This window comes from Sinocyclocheilus grahami, unplaced genomic scaffold (genome assembly GCF_001515645.1).
Source record: "Sinocyclocheilus grahami isolate Dianchi unplaced genomic scaffold, SAMN03320097.WGS_v1.1 scaffold36.1, whole genome shotgun sequence".
In the NCBI taxonomy this organism is placed as follows: domain Eukaryota; kingdom Metazoa; phylum Chordata; class Actinopteri; order Cypriniformes; family Cyprinidae; genus Sinocyclocheilus; species Sinocyclocheilus grahami.
Genome location: NW_015505215.1, coordinates 2,739,602 through 2,758,493, shown reverse-complemented (window position 1 = coordinate 2,758,493; position 18,892 = coordinate 2,739,602). Strand labels below are relative to the sequence as shown.

At 36.2% G+C, this 18,892-nt stretch overlaps 1 pseudogene; it reads right to left on the bottom strand.

The window, feature by feature from the left end:
• Window positions 1-6,457: 6,457 nt before the first annotated feature.
• LOC107581634 (RING finger protein 157-like) lies at window positions 6,458-17,612 on the bottom strand (annotated as a pseudogene).
• Window positions 17,613-18,892: the final 1,280 nt, after the last annotated feature.

Sequence of the window (18,892 nt, the reverse complement as noted above, 5' to 3'; positions counted from 1 at the left end):
ATGTTAACTGTAACAATCTGTGCACATTTTCCTCAAAAATCTAATAATAAAAGTAAATATTCAGGGGTCACACTCTTGGCATTGAGTGATATCATAATAACTAGCCTATGTAGCCACATCTCCTGTGCAGTTTATATGAATGTACTCCATTATAGAAATGTTTGATTTTAAACATGGTTCCCTGCCAGTTCTGTCAGAGAGAATGCATTAGATTTGTGTCAGTTTTTGTCACAATATTCTTCAGTGATTTTGTAAAGCATGCTTTATTTCACAGAATATTAAGTAGTATTATAAAGAGCATATGCTGAGGTAGGCCTATACAGGAGCAGGCCCGGTTCTTGACAGCTATAAATTAATTTGCAACTTTATTGCAGTGTTGCTGATATATGTACACTACTGTGCAAAAGTCTTAAGCCATTAGTATTTTCACCAAAAAAAAAGGCTTTAAGCCAGTTATTTTTATATTTTTTTCAGAGATCTGATCTCACCATTATCGAGTCTGTCTGGAATTGCATGAAGAATAAATTACATAAATAAAAACGACACAAACTAAATCCATAGGAACTGTGGCAACGTCTCCAAGACACTTGAAGAAGAAAAAAAGTCGAATAGTTTGCATCAATGGATCACAGTTTGTTTCTTACATTCAATTTAACAGCATTAACAGCAAGTATACATGCATTTTAAACACTTTATTATTATATTTATATTATGTTCTCGCTACGTCCATGTAATAAATGCACGTTATTGAATGAGCTGAGTTTTCAAGAAAATTAATTAAACTGCTCAGGTAATTTCAGTGCTAGGCTACGATACACATTAATGTAGATACGTATTAAACTCCCTGTAATTCGCACCCTTATAGCACACAAATATTTCTGTCCATCAACCTCTGCTTTTCTGCAACAGACTAAGCCTTCTCATGAGAGTAGCTCGCCTTGCTTTCAGCTAATAAATGGAAAATACTGCAATTTTCTGGCGTTATTTTATGATTGGGTGGGGCAGTGTTCAGCTCTTGTTAAAACTTCACAAAATACAGTCAGCCTCAGATTGCTTTTAATCATTGCACAAAAAGATTTATACTATCTTTACCTAAATTCATATTGGGTAAGTCAGCCCACCCCTGCCCATGCTTAGAGCTGGCCCCGAACAGGAAATAAACTCAGAAACGCACCAATGAAAATCAATGAAATTTATGCTGCAGCTTCTTCTACAGTGCTCTCAACACGAAGAAGAAATGTACATAATATTGTTATGTAATGTAGTATATGTAATACTGATCCCTAATTTGAGCATTCGTCACAATTGTAGAGTTTGAAATTACTCAACTTTCCACTCTTGAAAGATGAAGACAAGAAAGAGAAAAACTGAGATGAGATAAACCACAAAGAAACCCCTGTTAATACATTTGGCCATTCATAACCAGTAAATCTGAGCAGTTTTGGCTTTTAAAGTTTCAGGAACAATAGTCTGTTTGATCAGCTGCAATAGCTGCACATCGTACATTTTTTCTTTGCTGTATGTTTCCTTCAACATCAGAGACTCAAGAAGACCTTTACGAAAAATATGTTCATTCAAGTGTGCTATTAGTATACTTCTTTTAAACTAAAATATAGGAAAGTATACTTTTAGTCTACTTTTTATGTACTTCTCAGAAATATACTTAAAATGACATTTAAGTATACTTACTTAGAAAAAGTCTAAATATATTTGAGCTATACTTGTGTTCCTAGAATCCGTGTTTTCATTGTTATACATTTTCTGTACAGAATTTCCAAAAAACACAAGTGAAGAAGAAACCGAAACAACAGATGCTTCCAGATGTAATCTAACACGATCATCAGACATAAAACAGCATCAAAACTGTGTAAAGTTGATGTAATGTCGACCAATGAAGAGGTAATAATTAATAATGACTGTGAAGCTTTGGGGTGTTGATCGACTTTATCTACGTTTTGATTATCTTTCTGAATCCAATTCGTAGTTTAGTTTTTTTAGCTTTTTGTTCAAAATGTTGTTTATTTCTTTTTTTATTATTATTTATGAAACTTACCCACATTCAAGTGTTTAAAAAAAGAATGCATGAAGCTAGAATAAGATGTTTTTGTTTACACGCAGATACCCTGTTCTTTCTTTTGGTGTTTTGTATGTTCAGATATTTATATAACAAAATATATACAAATTAATATCTAAATAGGGACATAGTAGTATACTTAAAGTATGATGTCAAGTTCACTTAAAGAAAACGTACGAGTATACTTGCAGTATAAAACTACTAAACTAGTAGTTTACTAAGACTATACTTCAAAGTGTACTAAAAATGCTACAACAAGTATTTAATTAGAAAACTATCAGCATACCTATAAGTTCACTTTTAGTATAGTTGCAGTACAAGCTAAAAATATTGTTGTAAACTAGTTGTGTACTTAAAGTTTACTACTGTTATACTTAAAGTATACTTTTAAATACTAGAAAGTGGGCCAATTTAGTCCCAAGGAGTATTGAAATAGTACACTTACGAGTATACTACTAGTACACTGATATTTGTATACTTGCTACATAAAGTATACTTAAAAATATACTTGAACTTTACTTAAGTATACTTCATAAAATAAACTTGAAGTATACTACTTTTTGGTAAGGGGAGTTTCCACTCCAGAGTAACAGATGTGATCATTACTGTTTCTTTTCCGGTTATCTGAAAGAAAAACCCAGTTTCATGACTACAAAGTCAGAACCTTATTGTTGTGATGTGTGCAAGATGTGTATACCTGTGTCAGAGTTGAGATCTTCAGGTCTCTGAACCCCCTTATCGTCTTGTTCCGAGTTCATATTTATTAAGTATATCACCAAAACTGTCTCCAGAAGACTCAGCAACATAAAAGAAAAGATGACAATGACGTACACAGCTGCACAGTTTTGCACATACACAGTTTTTCCACTCTATCTGGTATGAAAAACGAAGCTAGGTCCAAAATGAGGAAAAACAATATGTAGCTGAAAATTTATGAAATGCGTCAGGGGCATCCTTCTGACTGAAGTCTAAAGAGGAAAGATGAGAGATATAAAAGGGAGGTGAAAAATCTGAGGCTATAATCTCTGGAATAGAAGAAGAAATATAGTATTTAAAAAGAATAGTCCATCCAAAAATGAAAATTAGCTGAAAATGGGCTCACCCTCAGGCCATCCAAGATGTAGATGAGTTCGTTTCTTCATCAGAACAGATTTGGAGAAATATAGCTTTACATCACTTGCTCACCAATGGATCTTTTTAGACTTTTTCACTGGAGGATGTGTTATTATGGACTCGAATATTGGCCAGGAGTGACAGTTAAAAGTTAAAATGCCTTTTCGATTTGTGTCTTACAAACATGCAGCTTTTCATTTCACAAGACATTAATTGATATACTGGAGTCGTGTGGATAACTTGTGGATTATTGTAATGTTTTTATCAGCTGTTTAAACTCTCACCCATTCACTGCAGATGATCCACTGGTGAGCAAGCGATGTTATGCTCATTTTCTCCAAATCTGAAAGAAACAAACTCATCTACATGTTGGATGACCTGAGGGTCAGTAAATTTTCAGCATATTTTCACTTTTGGGTGAGTTACTACCGTGTAATTTATCCTGTCATATGTTTGGCCCTCATAGCTCTCATTCTGGAGTGAGACAGATATGTTCAAGAAGTCCCATTCTCCTTCTGTTAATATGCTTTCTTGAGCAACCTGTCGCCTTTGACAAATTGGAGGCAGGAACCAACTTTATTTCTTTATCTGTTTCACATAAAGGAAAGTAGCTTGGTACAGTGTGACACTAAATGAGTGCAAGGATTTTTCGATGATTGAAAGCAACAACATTAAGATAAAATGATTAAAAATGATACATTATAAGACAAGCAAGTGAAAGACACGAGTTTCAATGCATTAAAGCTGTGATTAAACAAATGGCTTTTGTTTAATGTTTAAGCAATTGCTTAAAACTGAAAGAGGATGCACAATATGCTGGTACCAATATCAGCCATTTATTGATTATCTGGCAACATTAAAATAATTATCAACTTGTCGTATGGCCAGATTTTAATATCATACATGCTTATTTTTAAGGAATATTTACTTTTTAAATGTGCACTCACCTGAGTAATTAATTGAAGACACTGTGATGTGGCACGTTTGGGTATCAAAAGGAAATGTGTGTACATTCATTGTGCTCATGATGGAAACTCACATTTCCATCATGAGTAATATACAAATATAGGTTCAGTGGTCCATCTTCCTTTTCTGCACTAAAACATGTTGATAAATTAAGTTGTCTACATGGCATGTAAAATGAGATTTATGTCCAAGAAAATCATACCAGATAAATCATCCGTTTTAGATTTTCCCACATGTATGTAAAAATTCCTCTCAATATTATACTGTTAATAAACAAGTTACTTTTTTTTAAATCATCAATTAAGCATATTAAGAAAAAAACAATCTAGATGTGTCATTTGTATATACTCATGTCTCATAAACATAGAGGTCTGGTTTCCAAAGCATCTCTTTTGGCAAAATCACACTTTTAATGCCACAGAAATCTTTAGGATCCCAAGAGATTTGTTCGTTCTTCCAACTCTAGGTGAGCAAAAATTAATTCATAAATAAAAAAATTCATTAATTTTTTTAATATTTAATTTATTTCATTCAATTATTTTTATTTCTTTTAAACTATTTCTTTTTTTTACAATTAGGCATCGTAATTCAGAAATAACTGAAATTCTAAAGATTTGCTGATTTCCTGTTTAACACTTACCATCGACATCCTTAAAAGAGGTACAAAGACCTGAGATTTTTCTATTTGCAATATATATATACAGTGGGTACGGAAAGTATTCAGACCCCCTTAAATTTTTCACTCTTTGTTATATTGCAGCCATTTGCTAAAATCATTTAAGTTAATTTTTTTTCCTCATTAATGTACACACAGCACCCCATATTGACAGAAAAACACAGAATTGTTGACATTTATGCAGATTTATTAAAAAAGAAAATCTGAAATATCACATGGTCCTAAGTATTCAGACCCTTTGCTCAGTATTTAGTAGAAGCACCCTTTTGAACTAATACAGCCATGAGTCTTTTTGGGAAAGACCCAACAAGTTTTTCACACCTGGATTTAGGGATCCTCTGCCATTCCTCCTTGCAGAGCCTCTCCAGTTCTGTGGCTGTATTGCTTGTCTTGTGACTCAGTACCTGTTGCTCACACAGTGTGCAAGCTCAGTGTGGAAGGGCTAGACATATAGTGCAAATGTAAAGGTGGAGAATGTCTATTTTCTGACTGCAACTACCATGCGCTTACCACATGCACTGCATATCTGCTCTCAAGGGAAAATCTACTAGTGCATGTGTAATGTATACAATCCCATTTGGAGAAATTTCACACCATTCATATTCTAAAACAACACATTGAACAGACCATTACAACAATAACAAGAGCTAAGCTAACATAAAAATAAAAAAATAAACATTTTCCACACAAAGGAAAAGCTTTGTTGGTTCTCAAAGTACAACAGACATTTTAAGAGAGTTATAATCACTATTTGATTGTACTGTAAATCCTTTTTTCAATCAGATAGTCTACAGACAAGTGCCAATGAATCATTGTAGGAATGATCATAAAGGGATAGCTCACCCAAAAATCTAAAATTATTTTCATTTACTCACCTTCATATCGTTCCAAACCTGTATGACCTTTTTTCTTCTGTGGAACACAATGAAAGTCAATGGGGTCAAATGGCATTTTGGGAAAATGATAACAGAATTTTTGGGTGAACTATCCCTTTTAGGGATTGAAAAGAGAACACACAGATCAGTAGAAGATTTTCGTAAAGTAAAATAACCACTAAAATACCACTGGTAAAAACAAAGTGCAAGTTTAAACACTATGAATTCGGTTTGGCAGAACTGTCGAGAAACTGAAAGTTGCTGATTGTTTTTCAAGTTAGTGGCACACTTTTTAAAGTCTTTCCTTCATTTTCAATGTATAGTGACTGCTGGAGCTAAGTAAACACTTTCAGTTAAGGATCCCTATAGGAAAGTGCAACACTTTTCAAAAGGAATACATAACAAAAATGACTTCTGAAGAGCTACTTCAGCTTTGCTTCAACTCTTGGATACAAATTGACTAACTGTAACATGCTAAATTGTACCTTATGAAATAACACTCAAAAAAATGCTGGGTTAAATACAACCCAGCACTGGGTAAAATATGGGTTGTTTTTGACCCAGCGATTGGGTTGTTTTTGACCCAGCGGTTGGGTTACGGCCCAGAAGGTTGGGTTAAACATTTAATCCAACTGTTGGTTGAAAACAACCCAATCGCTGGGTTTGTCCATATTTAACCCAGAATTTTTTAGAGTGGCATTAACACTTTTTGAAAACAAAACACAAAAAGTAGCTTTATGACATTTAACATACCATCAACAGTAGCAATCTGAGTTTCGACCACAGGTGCAAGATTTCCCAGACATTTCCATTTCCTATAAAAATGTTCGAAAATGCTTGGTAGTAAGCAGTTCAGTAGCATTTCCGTGGCCAGATGCGTAATGCAAGTTAGGCAGCTCAGTAGCTTTGTGTCTTTGTAACATGCAGGGCTGTACGTAGAGCTCAGTGAGCTGCAGCAAACTGACAAGGGCAGAAACATGAGCAAATATGTGTAACTGCTCTAAAGTTAATATCGTGAAGGATTGATTGTTCTGATGTCAGTTCTGAAAATTCATCTCACTCTTTTCCATCGTATTCTTTATATCTTGGTATCTTGGGTATTGTGGGCAGATTTCCAATAGTACAAGTTGATCTGCTGAGCTGATGTTGATTCAGATCAGCAGGATTTGATTATTGACTTTAAAAAGCATAGTCGCACAGCCTTGACACGAAGTTTGACTGCTCTCTAAGAGATAAACACTGAAATGCTGCTTGGATCAGAGGTTGGAGTTTTCATCATGTCCTTGTTTTCAAGCCTTTCAGCAGGAGAGCTTGCTTGAGTCATCCCTTCATTTGTACGCATGAGGGAGTGAAGCGTTGGTGTAAACGTGGTGCTTTACACAAGTGTCAATACCAAAAGAGCGCTAAAAACATGACATCTATCACAATGGAGAAGAGAAACCACACAGTCAGTTCTCCTTGGTTTGCATTTAGGATTTGATCCATGAGTAATTGGTGTGGGCACAAGTTTGGGTGGAGGTGGCATGAAGAAAGAGGCAGATATTCCTCTCAGGATTGGAGTAGGTCTATGACTGGGTGGATTGAGGATTTCACACAGCTAGGGGTCCACGATGACATTTGTTCTTGGGTTTTGCTGCCTCATTGGTGACCCCTTGCTCCTCCAGGTTGATGTTGCTGGTGGACGCATGGTGAGTCAAAGGATCCCGTCCATGACGATAGACGTCGAGGTATAACAGACCTAACAGACAGGAGTCCATGTGAGAAGACATAAAGAAGAGAAAGTAAGAAGGTATGACCATAGGGTAAAATAATGATGGGAATGTAGAAACGTGGTTTAGAAAAAAAATGAAATAAAGAAGAGACTAAAAGAACACCTCACTGGACCTTTCCCCCAAATTGGACCATCTCTTGGAGATCAATGTTAAAACAACTTTCTTCAGGAACAGAATGTCTTTGCTTCAAACTTTTTGTTTGTCGGTTGGCCAAAATGTCTATCATGCAAACCAAGACACGTTTATCCATTGTTCTCCAAGATTTCTGTGAATTGAATTATCCCACATTGAATAGTCACCATGCATCCTAAGTAAATGATGAAAGGCTCTTTTAACCCTCAGAGGTCAAAAGGCAGATCCCACTGATGATAACAGTGAATAGCAAAAGACTGAAAAGCCTTTGTGAATCCATGACCTCTGTGCATTGTCTTTTAACTTGTTCCGTACCTATTCCTCAATGTGAACAGGACACGAGTCCTCATCTGTCCATTCCACAGACATCCAGGAAGATAGAGAGAAAGAGAGATACATAAAGAAGAGAAAGTAAGAAGGTATGAACATGGGGTAAAATAATGATGGGAATGTAGAAACGTGGTTTAGAAAAAAAATGAAATAAAGAAGAGACTAAAAGAACACCTCACTGGACCTTTCCCCCAAATTGGACCATCTCTTGGAGATCAATGTTAAAACAACTTTCTTCAGGAACAGAATGTTTTTGCTTCAAACTTTTTGTTTGTCGGTTGGCCAAAATGTCTATCATGCAAACCAAGACACGTTTATCCATTGTTCTCCAAGATTTCTGTGAATTGAATTATCCCACATTGAATAGTCACCATGCATCCTAAGTAAATGATGAAAGGCTCTTTTAACCCTCAGAGGTCAAAAGGCAGATCCCACTGATGATAACAGTGAATGGCAAAAGACTGAAACGCCTTTGTGAATCCATGACCTCTGTGCATTGTCTTTTAACTTGTTCCGTACCTATTCCTCAATGTGAACAGGACACGAGTCCTCATCTGTCCATTCCACAGACATCCAGGAAGATAGAGAGAAAGAGAGATGGGAAATGATGGAAGGAAAAACAGAGACAGAAAAGAGAGAGAACACAGCACATTTACAGCACATCAAGAGAATCAATTACCCATCCACAGAAAATGAAAGTCGGATTAGAGGAGAAGCTTGGTGCTTAGAGATAATGAGAGAAGATGATAGGGTCCTTTTGAAGAAAAAACTGCACTTTCACTGGAAACTTTTATTTTTAATGACAGGGATGATGGGGATGTTCAATTTTGAAGTACCAATTAAAATAAGTGATTTTCATTTTCTTCCTAAAAGCAAGACTTGAATGGGCATTTTACGTATAGTGACCACAAACAGTATATGGAAACTTAAGTAGCACTTAAACATGTATGAATGTCATTACATAAAATATCAAATCACATGGCATACTTTTCAAGCAAAGCATTTCACAAAAATTCAGGGTTTCTAAACTGACTTTCAAGGACTCCCCCCAAGGGGCCACAAACACTCAGTGAAAAATAGTCTAAAAGTGTAAAAATATAAGTAAATGTATATTATGTTATATATATTATAATATATTTTATTATATTATAAATGTTTAAAGTTTACATTTACTGAATTTGACCATTCATTTGCAAAACATGAGATTAATCACAATTATTTTGTTCTAGTGAAAAAAACTAAATCAAAAAGTAAATATTTTCCAGATAGCATTTTATACACGTTGATAATATTATGTACAATACAAATGGGTCAATATTTACAAAAAAATTTACATTTTATAAAGGGGCTGAAAAGATCCTTGAAAGAGGATTATCATATCTAAGGTCTGTGATATCAAAAACCCCTGATCTAAATTTTGACACTTTTAAGTGTAGCTTATGTGTCCAAATAATTTTTGGGCCGATTGTATATTTTGAACTGTGTAGTAATCATGATGAATAGAAATATGATGATGATGAATCATATTTTACTATCATGTGAAAAGCTTAATTTTTGTCCTTCCAGAGAGAATGCTTTCTCTGGATGACAGTAACCAAGAGTTAGAGATTAACAGAATATGCTGGCAAAAGAGGGAAGAACGTAGGATGAAGGTAGAAATGAAGGGAGATGCAAAGCTACTTTGAGCTGGCAGACACTGAACATGAACTTAGCTATTAGTATGACCCAGAGAGATAGAAAGAAGTCATACATGATATTAACTCACACATACACATGAACACACACAAAAGAGGGGGGTTAAAGGGCATGACCACTGTACCAATAAACGCTACACAAAATTACAGCAGGGTCAAAGTAAGGACGTGCATGAGCAGAGAAAGCCAATAGTGTTTTAGAGCCAGTTGCTGTTTTAAATGGGACACCTTGAAACCGCCTCACCCAATCCCTTCCAATCAGAAAGTCCATGTTCGAGAGGTTGCCACTCACCAGCGAATCGGCCGTCAGGAGGCTGCTCATTGTCCAGGCCTGTCATACAGTGGGTGTCAGACTGCCCCTGATTGTTATTGTCAAACTCTGGACAAGGCACCTCACTCCTCCTGCGCCCACCTGCAAGCGAGGTCAGAGGTCAAACAAGAGCAGCCGAGGCAGGGCAGAGCAGCCGAGTGGAGCACAGCAATGAGGGGTCAGAGCGATGGGGTGCAGGATGCTACTCGGCAGCCATTTAGTAATGACTGCGGTTGATGGATGCACACATACTCAGGTGAGAGCGAGCGGATGCAATCGGCATGTGCAGGAAAATACAACTGACAAACACTTTGACATTCATTTCCTCACATTAGTAAGCATACAATACATTAAATAAGAAACTGATTAAAAAGGTCAATGCAAAATGGCAATTAGTTACAATAAAAAAAAGAAAACAAAAGCAAAACTTGAATCCCTTATACCAGCTTTTTCATCAAGCTATTTTTAATTAACAATTAGTTGCTCAAAAAATTATATAGCATTAGTGCACACTTGTTATAAAAATAAATAATAAAATAATAAGTAGAAAGCTGGATACTCATTAAAACTCAGATGCCAAATATGCTTGTATGTGGGCTGATTAAATAAAACCTCAAATGAGTCATGTGATATTTATATTTGTAGTGAGCGACCTTTGGCTCACCTGCAAACACAAGTTATTCATCAAGTAGTGTGTAGGCAGATTTAGAAGCTCTTGTAGATGAAGTACCACCTACATTGCAGTGTTTTCTCTTTAATCTAGTGTAAAGTGTCGTGATGAGTACTGCCAATAGCTAATGTTACAATTACCATGTTCTTTGGTGGGAGATGCACAATCTTCCTCAGTCACATCATTTCCCTAAGAACGAAAGCACAGAGCTGAGCAAATAATAAATCAAAAATAAAAAGCTGGGTTTAAGATGTTTGGCTGTTTGAATGTTTCACCTCTGAATCCTGTTCTTCAAGAATGGCAGCCACAAAGTTATGCCCTTTTGCCTCATTGGGGATTTCCTGTGGACACATGTAAATATGGTCTCTATAAATATGTGTAAATATGGACACAATATATCATTTGCACAAACAGCTCTTGGCAGATAACCTTTGACCAATTATTGTTGACCAGTTGTTTTTCTTTTTTAAATATTATTTATATTTAAAAAAACATTTAATAGAGATTTGCATTTACAAAGAGCAATTTCGAAACAGGAAAAGCACATTTAATTATAAGGCACATTTTGTACAAAATGTTTTACATAAAGGGGATTTTTTTAAAAATCATAAAATATGAATAAGAAATAGTTTGAAGTTCAGCATAACTATTCGTTTGCACTTCAGACTCACTGCATGACTTCTCATCCTCCTCCTCAGGCAGCACTGAGGAATTCTGGGAGAGGGATCTAGAGAGTTCCCAGAATACACGATTAGCAACGACTCATTTATCTGCCTGCTTCCTAAGCCCATAATTTAACCTTCAAAAAAAGCTGTAAATTGACAGGAAAGTGTTTTAATAACACCCAGCAAATGTATTGTAGACATTAAATAACACGTTTTTGACAGTAATACCGAAAATACTACACCATTCAATCCTTCAGTTAGGGTTCACTCACTTAGAGCCACTCTTCTTGTGTTTCACATTCTGACTGGAGTTGACAGAGTGTTCTAGTGGAGAGAGGGAGCGCGCGGGCGTGTGGTGGCTATCACTGCCATATGTGGGCACAGATCCAGAAACATGGCCCCTGGTGAGGCCCTGAAGTGGAGGAGCAGATGGCGACGGGTTCAGGGGCCCATTCAAGGCCTCCAACAGGGACACAGCTTCATAGCCTGGTGGGATGTGCTCTGATGCCTGTAGTAAACATACATGTGGCTGTGAACAATACAGTTTAGAAGCATAACAACATTTTCACTTTTAGTACGAATAGACGGTGTACAGATAATTTGTATGTTTTTGCATTAAATTAAATTAGTGTCCAACTACTTAAACCATTAACCCTAATGTATCCTGTTTAATATGCAAAGGCCACCTAAATTATCAACATGATCAAAACTTTGCTGAAACAACTGTTGTACAATCGAACTGAAGCAAAAAAGTTTATCATTTAAACCAAATCATGATCTGTGAATATCAAACATGATACATCAGGCTTTTGAGGAACGTTTATTTGTATATCTCTCAATCATCATTGTATGGCATTGCATTATGTTTTGCCCCCCACAATAAAAAACTAGAGCTTTGATCATAAAAATTAAGCATTTAAATATCACCTTACTAAGACATATTATTGAGAGATATAGAGGGACAACTGATATTTATTTGCATTTTATGTAACTAGTCTTCTGTTATAAAGATGTCACTGATTTACATTACAGCCAGAATTTCATTACTGTACCAAATTGCATATTAATAGGTGTTTTTTTCCTCCTCAAGTATGATATAATTTTTAGATTTTTTTTTAGATTTTGACAAGTTTCAACAAAACATTTCATTGTTTCATTTTTAAAAAATATGATTTTCGGACTATAATTTCATATATCAGGCTTTGCAGGGTTAAAGTTAATGCTCCTAACAAAGTTGTATGTACTCATCACAGCCAACCATACTCACATTTGGCTCTATGAAAGTATTTACATTGGACATAAGCTATTGTCATTTTTTGACGTTGAAATTTGGGTCTCAGAAAAGCTTCTTCAAATGTATGAATACATTTTATTTAGCTTTAAATATATTTATTCTGAATAAAGCTCTGTATGAACATTCTGAAACAAACATAATGTGTTACCGAGTGCTCCTCTGAATCTGATGTCTGTGAGGTGATGACAGGGTTGAATCCAGTAGGTGTGAGTGGGCTCGGTTTTTTCCTCATCGCTCGAATTTGAAGAAGGGCACGAAACGCTATAGGAAATAATTAAAGGATAAATTTTAAATGAGTCACATATTTCATCTGAAACAAAACAAAAAAAACAGCATCAACTATTGTCAGTGTGTCCAATGTTTTATTCAATGAAATACCCGCCACAACATTCATGTACTGTATGAGACACTATAAACACAAATACAGTCTAGGCGAAATTACATTTTCACGAATATAATAATCTCAATCATAGAGTCCTGTTGAATGAGTTCAGTACAGGGGTTGGTGCTTACGCAGTCGACAGATGGGGCAACAGTTGAGCATACCTTCTCAAAGGTTGCAAGAAGAACATGGGAGTGTCCCAAGTGTTCTGCACAACAACAAAAACATGGACCAATATATTTATAAATATTTTTTTTATATATATTTCTACATATATATTATAATATATTCAATCACATTAAACTCACCATCTCCCTCATCTACTACTGCTTGTACAACCATGGGGTAGATGTCTTTATCCATGTCAAACAAAAGCTGTGTAACAATAAACCACATTAGCAAGTTTAACCAAAGTGCTCTATGGACATGCATTAAGAATTGCTCAATAATTTCATTAATGAGACAGATGAATTCAGTCTGACCTATTTTAACCTGCATAACCTGAAAAAACACATAGACTCAAAAGGTCACAGCTAGCAGATGTACTACCTCCTCATCTGCCCACTCTGATAAGTTGATGTAATGAGAGGGCAGACAGAACTGTTGGCAGACGCCGCGTTTGAAATGCACCGTCTCTGACTGCAAAGAGCTGTCCTGCGGCAAGTATCTGTCAACAACACACAATGAACAGAGCAATATAACTCAAGCTTTGATGTCATTTCTCAACTTGCTGCTCTCTGGTCAATTGGTGAAGGCTGAGTTTGAAGTGTTTTATTAATAAATAATCACAAAATAATACTCAAAGTGTGTGCTTAAATGCTTAACTTACAGTGGCACACCATTGTGAAACTCTTCAATGGCTTGGTAGTATATAGTGATGGCAACTTGTGTGTCGGCATCAAAGGTAAACTCAATATTATAGCAGCTGTGGCTTTTCCCAACTTCCTGTCCAGGCAGCTTCATGTCTTCACTGCATCTGCAGTCAAAATTACAAACTTAAAACTCAAAAAATGTTAATACACAGAAAGATAAATAATATATTATTTAATAAATGTATCATCCATTTTGTTCACAAGTGACTATAAAACACAAACAAATATCTGAATATTTCTAAAAATGTAAAATTTTCGTGGCTTTTGGCCCATGTCTTTTAGCTTTGAAGCTATCTCAATGCTACTGCACAACTAAAAAATGGACAAAAAAAATGAACCTTTAGTTGAAATATGCATTTGAAATTTACTTTTTTTCTCATCTGGAAAAACTGATGGCTCCCCTGTTGAAAAGAAAAACAGCATATGCTGGTTAGGTATGCTTTGAAGCATGGCAGCTGGTTTAAGTTGGTCCTGAGCTGGTTTAAGCTGGTTTTGAGCTGGTCCTGAACAGGAGCTAGTTGCTTAGGACCAGCTTAGGACCAGCACATGGCCAGCTTAAACCAGTGCATAACCAGCTTATAACCAACTCAGGACCAGCTTAAAACCAGCTCAAACCAGCTGCCATGCTTCAAAACATACCTAACCAGCATAAGCTGTTTTTTTCAACAGGGTCATCCCACACAACACAGATTTTAATCTAATCAGATGCTCTATAAAATTAGATACAAAATACAAGTAGCAACCAACAAGCAAGTTGCAAATCATGACCCATGGCTGTAAACGTAACTAAAGCCTGCTGCTAGCTATTTAAAAAAGGAACAATCTCTTCAACATGTTACACCCAAATGTGCTGTTTTAACAAATACATCCATACAGGAACTCATCACATGATTTCTTTAAGAGCTCTGTCAGGTGTAATAAAGATATTTGCGAGGAAAATCTCACCTGACAAGTCGCAGAGTGTCTTTACGGATGTTGATGAGACTGCGGAGGGTCTTGACCGGCTCCTGAGGTGGGGGAGCATTGTACGGGAACTACAAATCACAAGGGTCAGGAGTCAGAGTAAAGTTATCGATTAGTACTTTATCCTGTTTTATCAGCTCACATATCTGATCACATATGAGCTCTTAAAAACCTGAAAAATTATCTGGAAACAAAGCCACATTACAATGAAGGTGATGTACACTGATCTCTGAACAAGCTGTTGTGCTGATTCATGCATGTGTGTGTGTTTGCCCTGGAAAAGCGCAATGCACAGGCAAGCCCACGTGCCAGAGAGGCATCAAGAGTGTGTTCGCTTGTGGGTCAACACTGGGTGAGTCGGTCGCCACTCATCCCCCCTCCCTGGAGTTCAGACTGAATGTGGATCTCTGTTTTACTTGCGGTAAGCCATCGCTTAAATCCACAGCATCACTAGCCTGTCTGCTGAGAGATGGGCCTAGCACCCAATGCATACAGTGTAAATAAAAGCCCTAACACATACAGAAATACACGTATGATTTCATAAAAGCACACAAACACAGCACACATACATATCAGGATAAAGATCAGGAAAAAGCAAAGCAGCATATAAGAACAGCTATACAATTACATGTGAAATTTGGTCATGTATAATCCAGCGAATTATAGAAGCTTCCACCAACATACAGTAACTCACATTAAACTAACCTAAATATCCAGTTAAAGTAACAGTTCTAAGCATGATATGACTATGATATGAATTATTATTATTAAACATGAAGATATGTTTAAATAATTATTTTTTTAAAATGTCTTTAAAGATGTTAATAATGTCAAATACAAATTATATATAATAATATAAACATATTTTTAAATCACTATTTTTAAAACATCTGTGCTCAATATGTAATGAAATAAAATGAGTCATGAGGCATATTGTTGTGGATAATTTCTGGAAATGAGATCACACAAGGTAAAAAATCAATGAACAGAGCAAAATCAGTGGTTTCATGACCTCCTATAAAAATCTGTCAAAATGGCTGCATCTAATCTATGCTACCAGGAAATGAAAAACAATCTTACCACTACTGGTCTGTTGCCTAGGAAGTTGAGGTCAGTATTTTCACCAAAGAGGAAGCCTTCAGGATGAGTTGAGTCAAACTTCTCTCCTCCCATTATAAAATGGTTAGCAAAATAACTCCCTGCATGACAATGAACAAATCAAATGTTACAGATATTGAACAATTCAAAATGTATTTGTCACACACACCTATCTAGTCACATGTAGAGTGTTCCACAGAGTTCATGATTTGAATTTTTCAAAATTCAAAATATGCTTGATGGTTACATCATGTGGTAAAAACAAATGAACTGGTTTTAAGTATTAAAAAATTGTATTTCATTATTTCAACTGAATTACACCAAGTAATTTTAATGTCAGATCAGGTAGAAATAGCACACTTTTTAAATGGTGTAAAAAAAAAAGAATATATAGATGCAAAAACCTCCATTCCTCCAAAGTGATGTTTAGGCTCAAGATAAATGAAAGGTTTCCAAATGAAAATGAAGACAGATCTTGCAGACTGGAAAACCAATAGATTTAAGAAAGACAAGCTCAAGGGCAGACAGAGGATAGCAACTGCCATGGGAAGACAAGGGTAGATAGATGAACAAGCTTGAAAGTGGAGCACGAGGTAGCAAGAATCAGGCACAAGTCCCAAGCTGCACATATCTGGTTACTTGTGGTTAACACACTGACATTCATCTTCTCATCTACATGTCTTCTCAAATTTCCAAAGATTTGTAAAACAATCATTACAAAACTACTTTCTAAAAATACAGGAAAAATGTACATAGTAAATTAAGTTAGCAGCATCCATGTAAACCACATGGTCACAATAAATTCCTGTTACATACAATGGACACTCTTATTTTAGATCAGTTTAATGCTGAGTACAAAATCATCCAAGACATTTACTCTAATTAAAGTGTATTTCAGTAGACTGTAGACACGACACCACTGGAATAATGGGCCCCATATCAATATGAAGACAGCATCTATGGGCCTACTGTGCCTCTCAGAGACAGACTTGCTGAACCAGGAAACAGTGGGTGGTGGCTCAGGCCCTCTGGAGTTCAAATGTACAGAAGGACCTTCTCAATTTCAATTACAAGAAGAAGCAAGAAAAATACTTAACTAATGTACAAGCCAATTTTATTGTAAATGTGTACACGTTTTTTCCCCAATAATTATAAGAGTATACAATCTGAACAAGCTTGTATACATATCTATTATTTCTTTAGATAGATTTTTGTTAATATAATATCAAAGTAACAAGAACAATATTTTATTATTATAATATAATATAATTCTTACCGGATTTGGGTGGGTATCTGTAAACAGAATTGGATGCTATATCAACCTCCTCCACTCCTGCATTCTGACGGCTTGTCAAAGCTCCCATTTCCAATAGCTAAAAAATTAAATAACACTGAATGATTGCAGTCCTACTGCTGCTGCGTCTTCTTCTTCACGCAAAAGTCTCTGCGTTTTATATATTTTTGGCCATGCACAGGATTAGTTGATGCTCTTAATGCCCTGTAAGCTCCGCACAGAGTCCCTCGTTGTTTTGTCTGCAGACACAAGCTGCTTTTTGCTGTAGCCCTATTATAAGGCTGCCTCTGCCTCAGTGGTCGGCATCCTTGGCTAAGTTGCAAAGCGGAGTGAGGTGCTCTCTATATGACACAGTTTCTCGGTATGTTTATCATCACCATCCCTGTACCCTCTGCTCTCCGAGCGCTAGAGCGATGGGACGCAGATGCGTCTCCGTGATGTAGAAACAGAATGCGAGGATAGAATGGCAGTGGCATTAACCAGCGCCCACTGGGGCGGGGCTTAGGGGCCCGGATGTTGCGGCTAATTAATATATAATTAGCCTATATGCGTTAAAACATAATGCTCTTTCACTGTATATAATGAACCCCATTTTACTAAATATAACTTTAATGTATATTAAACATTCCTTTTAATATTAATCATTTATCATCACATACACCCACTTTTTTCAGTAGTTTTCTGTCAACTGTTAACAGGTTTACTATAGTAAAGGCGACTGCTGCGGTGGCAAATGCACGTTACCTGTTACTTTTCTTTGCGCTGATGAGGATAAACCAATCACAGAGGGTTGCGGGTAGAAGATAAGGATTTTTAAAAATCGTTTTATAGCGATTGCTTTGACGGATTTGCATTTATATATTATGCAGCAATCCTTTTAATTAATACATATAAAAAGTAAAACGTAGGCCTACTGAGTAGGAAAAAAACGTAGGCCTACTGAGATTTGAATGTAGCTCAATGGAGTATTAAGCTCTCTGAGCCGCCAGGCGCCCCCTGCTGGAAGTAAACATTATGTCTCTGCAGAAAACCATCTCAGCTGGTAAGGTTTGCTGCTCAGTGATCAGTGCTGTGTTACACGACAGTTACTGTCCTCAGAAGCGCTATTGGCCAGCCCTGACGTCAGGCTTAAATCCAGACGTGAGGTTTTTGCGCAGTAGCCTACAAACACATCCTGCCTCGCCAAACGTGACCTTTGGATGTGATTCACTGCAGTGCAGTAAGGGAACCTCAACTGGTGTTCATTCAGTGGCCCTAGTGTCACTTAGCTCTGTTTTAATTTAAATTGAAATGTATGATTTTTTATATTATTCGCATTTGTCACTGTGTAAAAAACGTTTCACAGACAAGTTCAGTAGCAGCCTGCGTGTGTGTTGCTTCAAGAGAGCAACTGTGCTGTTTTATTTTCTTTGGTTTCTTCATTTTGTTTTATTATCATTATCAATAAATCGTTTATATTATTTATTTGATCATTTATATCAGTTATCAATTTATATACTATACAATACATATATATATATATATAGTTAGTTCTTACTTAAATTTGGATTCAGTTGTGGAAACTCGGATTAAATGAGCATGGCGACGTCAAATAAATGATCTAGTTTGTTACATTTTGTTCAAACTCCTGCTAAATTAGCGAGTCTCTGTTCCCAGTCAAGAGGAGATTGTGAGATCAGGTAACCTGTAGTGTCACTTAGATACCAGAGGTG